We start from the raw sequence: 12,115 nt of genomic DNA, 5'->3' as shown, positions 1-12,115 counted from the left end.
CACTGAAGAGACAAAGAGGCCACCAGCAACAAAGTCAGGATGAGATCATTTGTTCAATTCAGCAGCTGCATGCTGCTCCTAGCTTAGTCTGACCGGTTATCTCAGCAGAACCATACTTCAAAGAACAAAACCCCACCTCTTCAACTGATTTTAGTTTAACTGTATTTTTCTGGTTATTTTCTTGGTCGAGAAAGAGGATACAACTGGCTCACTATATTTTTATTTGCCTCTGAAGAGAGGAAGTAATGGCTCTGCAAGTGTGGAATAGGGGTTTTAAAACAAATAAGGTCCATCTCTCCTAATGGAACTTAATCAGTTCCACCTATGACTCCCCCAAGCTATTGGGCTCTTTGCACACCTATGTTTTATGCATAATGACTTTTCTAGCTGGTATCAGACAGTAATCATTCCAGAAGGCAAAAATCTCAAAATAACTACAGTATATGCATACAGAATACATTTAAAAGAAAAATCTAAATTGACTGTTCAGACCTTCCCTCACTTGCCAGTGGATCCTCTCCAAACAGAAGGCATTCCAAGTCGGCGTAGGAAATGCTAAGATAGCATGCTTTCCATATTGTGTTATCGGAGCGTCTTCCAAAAAACTCAAGCTTTCCCATACAACAAAATGTCATGAAGAAGGTTTTACTCCAGTCTGCGTATCACAGGCTGTACATACTGCTTCAGCTACTGTAACGTTGGCAAGCAGAGCTTGTAATGACTTGAAGTACAGTTTAGGAGCAGAAAAACTTTGCTTCAGCACCACTTGCTCACACTGTCTGATTTTCATTAGAAGGGGTTTGTGTGCGCGTGTTTTTTCCCCCAGGAATGAAGACAGAGATAAATGTCACAGAGGATTTTTTTGGCTTTCGATGCTTTTACTGTATGGAGCCTGCCTAATTGAGCTGATCCTACATTGTGCTGAAGGGGGAAGCCAGCAGACCCAGCCAGGCTGAGTGCAGCCTGGGTGCAGTCCTGGTAGTGACGGTGGGCTTTAGAGCACCCTGAGCATCCTTGCTTGGAAAACAGACTTACACCTAAGTAGGTGGCTTCCCTTGTCCCTGCTAATGACATAAAATTGCTTGCTCACCCCTCTGCTTCCGCAAGGACAGCAAGGAGCTGCCTCTGCCATACCTTGCTCAGGCATCATTGCAAGGAAGCCAGCGGAGCTGATTTCGAGCAGCGCAAAAGGCAACATCACAGCCAGGAAAGCAAGCTTAACAACCCAGTGCAAGCACCGCCAAACAAACCACCCGACCACAGACACACGCTCATCCTGCCTTACCTGGCAGAACCCGAGCTGCTCGCTGGCCTCCAGCAGCATCACTCCTCCTGCCTCCGGGTGGGCTGTAGGGGACACGGGCAGGGGCAGCCCAGGCTAGGCTGCAGGAACCCCTTGGCTCACAGGGAGGCAGCCAGGCTACCCTAGCTGCACATCTGGGCTAGGGTGGACAGGGGCAGCCCTTCCCAGAGCTGCAGCCTCTGCATGGGGCAGCCCCACTCCCAAAATGGCTCCTCTGGGCCCCAGCTGCAATCAATGGACAAAACAAGCTCACCCAGGTAACCCTGAACAGCTGGTGCTGCACTGGGCGGGGTGAGCTCAGCCTCACTGGGGGTTGCTCCATGTGTCCCTGCCTGTGGTCATGGCCCGTGGGCTTGGCAAGTCCTCAGCTGCACTGACAGCAGTGTTCAGGAACCCCCGGGACAGGGCAGGTACAGGTTCCTGCTCCTGGGCAAGGGGAGGGGAAGGTGATGGAGATTCACCACAAACAGTCCCTGGTGGGTGACCCACAGTAAGTTCTGAGTGAAAAAAATATATGCTTCAAAGATTTTAATAAAAATCGAGTTAGCTGAATAAAGTCCTCATTTTCCTTTTTAAAATTTTTTAGACTGTCAAAGCATTTGACACATTTGATCAGATCACATCACTCAGCCTCAAGCATGAGCTGCAGCTCCCCACAGGCAGCTCCGGCCTTGCTGTGTGGGCCTCTCTGCCTGCAGCAGACCTGCGGCTGGGTGCACGCACCTGGGCAGGCACAGGCCTCCTCACTGCCAGAAGGCAGAGGTCTCACCCACAGCTGGGATGGGGCCGGCTGGGTTTGGGGGTTGAGCCTTACAGCCGCCCTGAGGTGTGAAGTGGCAGTGAGGAAGAGGAGGAGGAGGATGGCCAGGGGCTCCCCCATCTGTCTTGGCCCCGCGCAGGGTTCCCATGTGTCCCCCTCACGCACTGTGCTGCCGGCACCAAAACTGCTTTTGATAATGAAAAGTAACAGCCAGGCCTTTACATTCAGCAGAAGCCCACATATAAACAACCGCCTTGGTGTTCTTCAGAGGCTCTTTTTCCCTCAAGGAGCCCAAACCAGAAGGTATTTCCATCAGCAAAGTCAGAAGTCCCATGACACTGTGCAGGATGGTTTGCTCACTCAGCCCCTCAAAAAGACCTCAAAAAAGTCATAAAAGCTATTAAAATACAGTCATCGAGTTTCAGATTTCCATTTTTCCCTTTCATGACAGGCAAATGGACATTTGATTGGGAGAGCTTTTATTTTGTAAAGGGGTCAGAAACACAGAGACCAAACTCAAATTCTGCATGTGCAGCCAGGGGGCTCGGTGCGTGTTTGGGAAGGGGTACGTGAAGATTGCTCAGGAGAGCAGCACATAACTGGCACATGTGCACACACACACTCACAGCTTATCCCAAATAGGTTAGGAGTCACCTTTCCTAACTTTGGAAGTATTGAGAAGGTGTTTCTAATTCCAAAATATCACCACGCCTTGAGAATGCAATGTAAAAGGGTAATTTTGATATCTTAAAAAATAAAAATAGGCAACTATAAAATTATTTTTTTTAAATGAAAATAATTTCAGCATTAAATATTGAAACATTCCCACTCCATCCACCAGGCTGAACCCTGCCTGCCTATAGTTCTCTATTTACAAGAAGCATCTTCTTTTGATGCTCAAACAGCATTTTTATGATAGAAAATTCCCAGCCAGCTCCAAATGTAAGTCAATACACCACAGCAAAGAAGTCCAAGCTGAAGACTCAAGCCTTCATACGCTGTGCTGGCCACTGGGAAATAAAGCTCTCACTTCTAAACTGAACTTCTTTGGTATGTGCCTGCTGAAATCCAATAACGTGGAGACCCTGCAAAGCAACTGTCGGCACGAGCCTTAGAGTGGAGCAGATTGGACCTCGGCTCGTTGACCTTGTAGGGCCGTTTCCTTTATGAGGAGTTTTTAGCTAAGTAGGAGAACACCACCACGGACTTGCCCAGCTCTTGCTGCCTCCCCACAGCATCCTCACTGGGTGCACGCTGGGTTTACGACATCTGAAAAGGAAATTTCTCCAGCACATCTGCGGCTACTGCATTAGCAGTGTGTTTCTTACAGACAGTCTGGCTGTACAGTAATCATCTTTTTATGTCCAGAGTCGGACCATTTCCATTCTGCTTTCCAAGGGGGAAGTATTTAGAAAGGGAGAAAAAAAAATCCAGTGCTGCAGAAGAGAGCAGGGAAATAAAAGCTTCAAAATAACCAGCGCTGGCCAGGAGGTCAGCTTGGGTGAGCTGGCCACGGTGGTGTTTTTCTGGACAAATGAAAGCCAAAGGGGACAGAAAGGCATGTTTGTGCCCAGGAAGGGAGCACATCACCTTCTGGGAGCGTCTCAGAGCTCACGTGCAGCATCCATGGGGACTGTACAGTGCAGTAACGATGCAGGATGGCCATCCTCACCAGGAAATCCTGTGCTGGTCACTGGTACGTGCTCAGGGCAGGTTTTCAAGTGAGCACATCAGGACAGCAGCAGCTCATGGCCATGACTTGCCTTGGCTGGGATCCTGCTGCTGCTTGGTGGCTCAACTGAAGCTTTATGTTTATGGTGGAAATTGTCTTGATTTCTTTAGATGAGATGAGCATCCATGGAGTTTGAAAATGTGTTTTAATTAAGATTCTGCTAAATTCTACCAGACACCTACTTGGAAAACAAAGCAACTGAATAATTAACTCTGATGAGAGCAGATGCTGCTCTAATGACAACCTGTTACTGCTCAAGTGCATCATTAGTTGTTTTACTGTGTTCTTTTAATATGTCCAGAGATCCTCAGCTAATTAATATATTGTAGCAGTGCACCTAAAATAATTCTTCGATGTGGACTGCTGCAAGAAGAAAATTTAAAAAAAAAAAAAAAAAAGGAAAAAGACGATGCAGCCAACAATCAAAACCCCCCCTAACTGAAATGGCGTTTCCGCTGGTCTGAGTTGTGTGTGCCTGAAAGCGAATGCTTCTTTAGTTATCCTTGTGGGATTATTTTAGCCATACATCAAGTGAAGCTTACAAATTGATGGGGATCTAATGATGCATTTATTTACAGATGTGCAGTTCTGTTCCAGGGTATGTTGCCGAGGGGTGAGAAGAGGGAAGGCTTTTTCTTTCCCTCATGCAGCGTGCGCTGTCATGTGTTTCACTAAATGACTAGAAAAATACCACCAGCATAATTTCACCATTATTTCTAGCTTTCAAAAAATAAAAAAATGTGTATCATCTCCTAAAAATACAGACAGAACTCTTCAAAAAATAGAAAATAGAATATTTATACTTAAATAAGCCACTTTAATGACACACTGGACTTCCTGTTTTCACATTATCTTGTGGTTTCTTCTTAAGGCCCATATTATTCTTATATTAAAAGTTGTGGGATTCTATTTTGAACTATCAGCATCAAGGTTTGGCCTGACCATAAAAGTAATGAGATGAAGTGCCTAAAGCAAGCAAAAACATCAAATGAGAGGATCTACCTCATACTTTTATATTTCCTTTTCTCTCTTTTTTTTTTTTCCCCCCAAAAATGCCAGAGTTATCCCTTTTGGCTTGAAATAATTACAAGGCAAACTGAGCAATTACTGAGGTGTTACGCAGGGCCCCCCCCACTGAGCCTGACGGAGACCAGCCCATAGGCCAAAGGGCAGCAGGAACTCTGCAGCCCTGGAAGAGGAGCTGGAGATTGCTGGGGAGCACAGGGAAGACTCTATCAGCCCCTTGGGTGCAGCACTGCTTGTTGCCAGCAGTGCAGCTTTCAAAGCCTTAAATCCTGTAAAACCAGCAGGTATTCAACATATGAAGCCCTGTGTGTACGTGGGGCTGGCTCACCTCAGCACAGGGCAACACGCAGGGCTCTGCTTTGTCCCGTCCCAGCCATCGTGTTACTGCCTCTACACTAGAAACCAACACAGCTATTGCCACCGTGCTCATGCTTTCAAGCAAACTTAAAACAAACAGCCAAACCAACCAAAAGCATGCTAATAATCACATACTTTGAAGTAAGAAAGTTAGCCAGTTCATTTCATCCTGGCACTTCACACTGCCTTCTGAACACTGCTTTACTGCAACCAAGCTGGCTGCACTGCTATTAAGCACAGGAAGGAGATGAGAAAAAACAAACAAACACTTTAACAAGTTTGCATTCTCCCAGGACCAGCGCCTAACCACAGGACATACATCTTCCTAGGTCACCTTTCCAACTTGGAAAAAAAAACCACACAGAGAACCCCCTTTGGATTTATAGGGCTCACAGCTGACTGCTATGCCTTTTATGGAGACCTGGTTGGGTCTGATTAATTAGTAATTGGGGCGGGAGCTATGCACTTCAGTGACTCTTGTTGCCTTGATTGTAAATCGCAATCTGGTGCTAAATCTCAGCAGGTCACATTGCTGTTTTTGCTGTGCCCCAGTGACACAACTGATTAAATCTGTGTAAACAGTACCTTAACAGAAATGTTTGGGGGGGATGGAGGGCTGTGTTCAGTTCAGAAGAAAGGGGCTATTTATTTCTGGGGATTCTGTTTGTTTTAAAGCATTTCCATCAATTGTCAGTTGTCCTGATTGATCATGCAGCAAACTAATGGTTTTAATTTGGCCTTAGAAAGCTTGCCCACTGTGGGGGCTTTTAAGCAGAGAGTCAGCACTCCATTCACACAGGCAAGCCCAGGATGAAAAACAAACACTACCCTGGGTGGCTTTACAACGAAAGAAAGGGAAAGACGGTGCTACAACAGCTCTTTCTGCACATTTTCCTGCCTCCTGCCAGGAGGCCCCACAGTGCCCTCCTGCCTCCCTGCCAGGCGTGTGTGGTGCAGGTTGCATTGTCTGAATGCTTTTGGCCATGTCACTGGGAAAATGCAGGACTGTCCCCTTTCCATGTTGTTTCGGGGCTACCAGGGGACTCACACCTCCTGGCACAAGGGTTCGGCAGGGCAGGGTCCCCATAGTCTGGTCCTCGGTCTCATGCCATCCTCTTTCCCCATGCAAGCAGGTCTGGTTTTCCCTGGTGTTGGGGCTGCTGTGGCTCTTCCCCACATCAGGAGCTCCCATTTCTGTCCTGTTACCAGCTTGCTCCCCATGGACCCAACCCGCTCCCCAGCCCTCGCAGTATCCTCAGTTTTAAGGACAAGAGGAATCTCCCCGAGGCCAACTGGCTGGCCCACCTCAACCCCACGGCTGTGCAAGTCCACATTGTCCCAAACCTAGTGGCGTTGAGCCCTGACTACACCTCTGAAGCAAGGAAAGTGAAAGGAGCATTACTGTAAGGCTGTAGAAGTGTTTGACATGCTGCCTGCCTCAGAAGTCTGGTCCTTTAAACACCCGACTTTTTTCCGCTTAGTCCACAAATGCAAGTTAAAAAACACGGGAAGCAAAACAGTGAGTCTGACAAATAAATCGTCTTTTCCTTGCTCCAGCTTCCTCTCCAGCCAGCATAGCTTAGTGCAGGAGATGGGTGCTTCTCAGACCTTTGGATTACCTAAAAACAACTGCCTTTGAAGAGACAAGAAATCATTTGCAACACACTGTAATGCTGAACAGCTGTTTCTGCACACTCTTCGGGAAGGAGGAGTATTTATCTGCAGTTTAGATGAGCTGGAATGCTGTCCGTGACCTTGCAGTGATGTTTTAACAACTGCTGTGTGAAGGAAAAACCAGCCAGGGCTCTCCACAACCCTCCTTGGGGTGGGGGTGGTGTTTATGTTCATTGTGGGACACACACAAATCCTTGGCCAAGGCTGTGTGTTCACACTTGAGTCACCTGCAGGCTGCTGTGATTGAGCAGGATCTGACCTCTCCAGCAGCGCGACTTGCATCTTTCACATGCAGGTGTTCAAATTAGTTCTGGAGAATCCAGCTCTGGGGCCACGGCAGGCAACTTGGACGTGGAGGTGAGGAGCCAGTGAACAGACCTCCTCTCTTGGCTAAGGATGGCACTCACGGAGGGAAAAGAAGGAGCTGGGGGAGGCCAGGGAGAGGCAGCAGCCCCTCTGGCGGCCCTGGTGGTTCGCAGAGCTCCTGGCACAGCGGGTGGCTTTTCTGAGTGCCGTGTTGGGTTGCACCCATGGCACCGGCTCCTGGGAATTGCTAAAAGCCGGAGACCCTAAGTGCAGAACAAGGAGGGAAATGTTCCAACCCCTGGGCTTGTGAAAAGAAAGCTAGTCAGGAAAGAGCATCAAAAACCCCACTGCTAATTTGGTGTCAGAATTGTGCAGACCTATCCAAAATTTCTCCCATTATAAACCTCTGGGATCTGGAGCACAGATTAAAAATCTTGGAAGATCAGAGGAATGTTTTTGGGTGGATTTCCAGCAGTTCATGACATTTTTCCCCACCGTGGTGCTGGTGCGAGAACACTTTCCCGTGTGTTAATTTGTTACTTCCTCTCCTGATTCCAGAAAACAGCAGGAAAGCACACAGCAGCGAGTACAAACTACTGAACTTTTAGGAGCCTCGCATAAATAACCTTGTGTTGGGTGAGAAAATCTTGTCAGTCCTTATCTTGCCTGCATTTTTTTTGCCCTGTCCAAAGCTTCAGCACAGCCCTGCTATCTGCAGAGCTGGAGAGTTTGCCACGAACTGGAGCACCAGGTGAACGTGCACATCACCCGCTGGGCTTGTCGTGAGGAGAGATGGGCTCACATTAGCCAGTCCGTGTGGGGCACCAGGGACAGTCCCTGTAGGGCTTGCTTGAAGCCGGTGCTCAGGGCAGATTGCTGGGGAAATGGACACAATTTTCAAAGCTTAGCCCTGGATGCTGGCACCACAGGCCTGTAGAGGGTTCAGATCCACTGCTGCTGCTGGCACTAAGATTGCTTCTCCTCAAATCGCTGGCTTGTTACATTGCAGCCTTACTGCTATATATCAAACAGGCATCAGAGCCACCAAATGAGCCTCAATCCCTGAGCCCAAGACGCTGCTGCGGTAAGCGGTCTGGTGCAGTGATTAAGCCTTTATTCTTTCAGAGACCACAGTATGTATGGCCCTGGGACTTAAATGTTAAGCACATTACATGGATGCTTATGGAGCCCAAGGAGGATGCTCTGATGCTTTTAGTAGGGATCAGGCAGATGATTTCTTATTGAGATGCACAAGGCAAAATGTAAGACCTATAAAAGCATCTGTCAGAAGGCAAACAGCAGGTCACAGACTGGACAGGAATATCCTTCTGTCTCCTGAATGCAGCAAGCCACGGCTTACCTACCACACTCTCCAGCCTTGCAGTCACTTCCTCAACATGGATTCCTCTTCTCTCTTTCTCTCATTTTTCCACAGAGGGAGAAAGATCTGCAGCTGTTTTCACATGTAGCAGTTTTTATGAGACTAACACTGAGGCCTCGTTGAAGACATCAGGATTTTGCTACCATCTTCAGTAGTGACGTCTGGAAGTACTGGAGCATATGTTACACTAACTGCAGGGCAACTATTCACTGTGCATCTCTTAATTGCATCCATACAGACAAGATGTTCTACTGCACATGGTCAATTCCAAATGAGCATGAATCTAGCTAATGAAACTAGATTTTCTCCAGAGCAACTGTAAGTGCTAGTCCTTACTGAAGACCGTATTCTTGCCAAACTTCAAGATTTTAGCTCTATCCCTTCCTGCAGGAGCCTTGTCTGAATAATCACGGTTGATTGCTCCTGGAGTTGTGTGAATATTCACAACAGCATTTGTCATCTTCTCATTTAGTGTTTTTCTAAGAAAATAATTTTGCTGTCAACAAATCCCTTTCTTGAATGAAAAGCAAGTAGCTAAAGTAGCACGCTCAGAATAGGAATGGGTTTTTGTCCTCGCTTTGCCAAACTCAGCACTGCTTCAGAACTTAGCATCTGAAAGATCACAGTGAATTAGAGGATCAGCAACGTGTGAATTCTTGCCCAGCCAATGGCAACTATCAGTACCCCTTCATAGTAATTAACCATGAGATTGTTTGACTTTTCTTCTGTTCTGTGACAGCTGAGTCCTGTGGAACCTGTTCAGACACTGGTACCTATCACCCAGTTTTGCTTATGTTTAGGTATATGACCTTATCTTTCGTTAACCCCCTTTTTCCTTATTACCATACCAAGGCAAGGTTGACTTATTCAAATCCATGCAAATATTTTATCATCAAGAATTAATGAACTCATATGTACACCCTAAACTGAGCTGTCAAGCTGAATTTAGTTCTGTTTTGTGTTCTTTCTGAGCAGAGGTAACAGCGCAGAGTTAAACTTGGGGCATAGAAGAACAGGACAAATATGCAAACAAAGCATGCAATTTTCCTTGCCAATCTGCTGGATAGTTCAGCAGCTGCAGTATGGGGATGTGCAGCACCCCTGTTCTGGGGAGCAGGTTATTTCAGATGAGATGTTCCAATGTCTAAGCTCTTCTCATTCGAATAACTAGGGCTTCCATAGAGATTAGACTTTGTAAGTCATCTTTAATCATTAGATCATTTATTGTCTTCTTCATGCATGATTTCACTTTTGCTTCCATTTCATCTATGGTGGCTGAGTCCTGAAACGCTGTTCTTGCATGTGACAATTCACTGTTTATCAGTATAAACAAGGTGCTTCATTCTTAAGAGATTTAGACCAGGCGAATTTTATGTTCTTGTGGTATTTTCTGTGTTGATTCTTGAGAAAATGGAGAAAGCATTTTGGGTGCAGAGCTGACAGTAGGCTGCTCCTGTGAGTTAGAATTGGCTTTAGCAGACACAAGGATGCGCTGCCAGTTCATTGCTGCATCAAACCTGGGTGGGAGAATTCAGCTGAATGTTTATTCACTTGGGGCAGAGAGTCAGCAGGAGGTAGTGAGCAGAGCACATATTTCCCTTCTTTGGGAAAACCACTTCTACTGTCACTTTATATCAGGTCATCCTGGATTAATATCTCAAGCAGATAGTTTTATATCTTTTGTACCATGCAGTTAAAAGCACAAGCTGTTTAACCTCACTGCTGGAGCAATAAATGGCTATCAGTATTGATGCCCGTTTACTGATATGCTTTCAGAACAAAGTATAAATTAATTACTCTGGACAGGAATGTTCAAGAAGAGTTAGACATCAAGGTTTAAAGTAAGCATTAATAAGAATGCAGAAGAAGCCACTACAATTTATGGAGGATAGTTTCTTTGGTATTGTGCTATTTCTACCTATCTATCCATGTATGTACTACTGCAAAACAACAGGCTTGTTAATAGCTAGCTTTGGGCAATGGAAGCTCAACTGTTTATTTTACGTGAGGTGGGGGAAGGTTTATCTCACAAGGGCAGGGCACGTCCTTTTTTGTGACTGTGGCACCAGGCTTGACGCTGGCATATGCCCATCTGTTCCATGTGTTTTCTGCAAAGAAAATAGCTCAAAGAATTGCTGAAGTTACCCCCAGCGGCCAGGAAGAAATGGACCCCAGCAGAAGGGCCACCCCTCAGTCTGAGGGTTTTTAAGACAGGTAGTGTGTGCAGATGCTAGCAGTGAGCCAGGGATTTTGCACATTAAGAGATACACGCAGGCATAAGATGCTTAATTGAGCAAGTATTGCCTCATCATGTATGGCAGGGTTCCCGGTCTGCTGGGGCCTTTTCATCTCTTGCAGCATGACAGGTTCAGCCTTTTCAGCATTGCTCAGTTTCCCCAAATCACAGACAGCCTTGGTGGTTGTGCAGATAGACCCTGGTCCTGCAGGGGATCTGCAGAGGATGAATTAGTCGGACTGCAGATGGGTGTATGTCTCTGCTCACAATAATCACGTTACCGGATCACGGCCATCATCTGGAGCTTCTAAAAACAACATTCCCTCATCCGTTCGCCTAGCTGATGCATACCACATATTTACATAGGCTCTCATCGTAGAAAGTTTCATCATCTCTTGTGTAGGAGAATGCTGAAACGATGTTTGCACCATAAATGTTCCACATTCCACACATACTTTCAGTAGTCCAGTGTGGTCATGCAGGCAAAAATATGGAAATACCACTGTACCATAGGGTAAAAGTAAAAGTAGCATTCAACAGAGTTTTCCAGTTTATTCTCTGATCTAAAAGGTCCTAGCCTTCAAATATTGGTGCAGTTGCTTAAGCATGAATAGACCCATGGAGGCCAACAGGATTATTCATGTGCTCAAAGCAAAATCTCTGCATTTGCAGTAGTAGGATGTTAGGCTGATTCACCAACATGTCTAAAAACAGGATTAACTTTAAGGGTGTGAAGAGCAGAAGGCAATAGGACCATTTGCCCACTTTAATTTCTTGAGTCAGAGTTTAACCCCATAGTCAGGGTCTAAGCACCAACCACAGACTCAAAATCTATAATCTGAAATTTAGGAAATGTGCATCTTCAGGCTGAGTAAAATTGGGATTAGACACTTGGAGGCAGCCACAACAAAAGGAGCAGAGGTAGCCATAGCTGGACAGGGGTACTGCCCAACCATGTGTTCCTGCTGTTGCGTAAACGGGGAACACCAACAGCATGGGGTTAGCAGGTTGGCAATCACATAGACCCACCTTCGCCCCTCCCTCATTTATTCCTTGAAACTAATGGCCACTAGACCAATTCAATACACTTTCTGGCCTCTAGCCCCTAGTTACAGTATTTTTTAGTCAAAATCAGCGTGAGCTGGATATACAGTTGACAATTTCTCATGTCATTATATTGTGTGGTTAATACAAATTATTACATTAATGTTTTCTCTTCCTGTACTACATCTTGTTATTTTGCCATCATATAGTTAAGCAAATCAAGAAATTGAAGATCCTGTGTGCAAGATCTATTTGGGTGACATTAACATAAAATAACCTTTCAGTCAAGAAAGCTA

The 12,115-nt window shown here is 46.0% G+C and overlaps 1 protein-coding gene across 13 annotated transcripts in view; it reads right to left on the bottom strand.

Annotated features, from left to right (window-relative positions):
* The window catches only part of LOC308198140 (uncharacterized protein), a gene marked incomplete at its 3' end in the record, with an annotated part of 176,686 nt that overhangs the window by 132,202 nt on the left and 32,369 nt on the right, over positions 1-12,115 (bottom strand). The gene's annotated exons all lie outside the window — the stretch shown is intronic.

Source organism: Anser brachyrhynchus, assembly GCF_964034855.1.
Source record: "Anser brachyrhynchus genome assembly, chromosome: 7".
Lineage (NCBI taxonomy): Eukaryota > Metazoa > Chordata > Aves > Anseriformes > Anatidae > Anser > Anser brachyrhynchus.
Note: the sequence above shows the minus strand (reverse complement) of the source record. Positions and strands in the feature narration are given on the sequence as shown.